Source organism: Propithecus coquereli, unplaced genomic scaffold (assembly GCF_000956105.1).
Source record: "Propithecus coquereli isolate 6110/MARCELLA unplaced genomic scaffold, Pcoq_1.0 Scaffold314, whole genome shotgun sequence".
NCBI lineage: Eukaryota > Metazoa > Chordata > Mammalia > Primates > Indriidae > Propithecus > Propithecus coquereli.
In genome coordinates this window covers 642,853-644,011 of record NW_012148775.1, presented here as the reverse complement: position 1 = coordinate 644,011, position 1,159 = coordinate 642,853, and the positions used below count along the sequence as shown (strand labels likewise).

The 1,159-nt window shown below is 38.7% G+C and overlaps 1 protein-coding gene across 2 annotated transcripts in view; it reads left to right on the top strand.

Moving 5' to 3' along the window:
- Positions 1-1,159, top strand: part of TAOK3 (TAO kinase 3) — an 88,346-nt gene that overhangs the window by 40,834 nt on the left and 46,353 nt on the right. The gene's annotated exons all lie outside the window — the stretch shown is intronic.

Sequence of the window (1,159 nt, the reverse complement as noted above, 5' to 3'; positions counted from 1 at the left end):
AAAAAAAAGAACAGAGAAAAAGAACCAGGAAAAAAGGGTAGATTTAGGATGATTTCAGTTCAGTACCTAGTGAGTTTAAGGTCCTGGCACCATATACTCAACAGTATACACCATATACTCACAGTTTTACAGATAGAAGTTCTCAAAGGAGAGATGACTTCCTGGTTCCTCATTCAAACCACTTAAAAAAAAAATTGGTTGAAAGCAAAGGTGACGATGGCTGGGACACCTGAATGGCAATGTGCATCGTTTGGTTGAGATACATAAATCCAGAACCCAGGAAAAAGGTCTGGGCCAAGGGAGTAGCTGATTGTCAATTAAGAGCATTAGAATGATAATGAATCAAGGGGTTGATCGATGAATCCCCCTTGGAGAATGGGAGCAAGGCCCATGTCATATAAGAAAAGACAGACCCAGGAGATAAAGGTATCACAGACATTAGGAGAGTACACAGCTGCAAGGAAGGAGCCACAGTGTTGTCAGATGCCAGAGAGGTCAAGTCAGACAAGGACAAAAGAAAAAGTTGACTGGGTTTTACAATGAGTGCATCCTTGATGACTGTGGTCAAAGCAATTTTACAGGACTAGGTAGGATGAATAGTAGATTACTGTGTATTGTGGTATACATGGGGAATGAGAAAGTGGAGACAGCAAAAGTTAATTATTTTGTGATTCAGAAATTTAAGAAGGAAAGGTGGGGGAGGGGCAGCATACGGAGAGGTCCTAAATGTGAGGCCAGGCTGCTTCGTGTTCATCTGCAGAGGAGGTGGAGCCAGGACACAGGCAGAGGCACTGAAGATAGAGGCAAGAGATGTAGTTAAAGAAGCAGGGTTTCAGAAAGTGGGTAAAATAGGAACAAGAGTACTAGTGTAGGAATTAGCCTTGAACAAGAGAAAGGACTCCTCTTCCTCTAAAACAAAATAAAAAGGAAGAAAGGAATGAAGAATAAGTGTATTTTAGGTTTTTTTTGATAGAAAAGAAATAAAATTATTTTATCAATAGTTATAAAAATGAAGCTCAGAAAACAGACTTGAACTATAAAATCTCTTGATCGCATATGTAGAAATGATCCCTTTTAATTGGGAAAATAAATCTGTTAAAAATATGTATTATCTACTGTTTTATATGACCCAGTGATTCCTTATATTGCCATGGTTAAG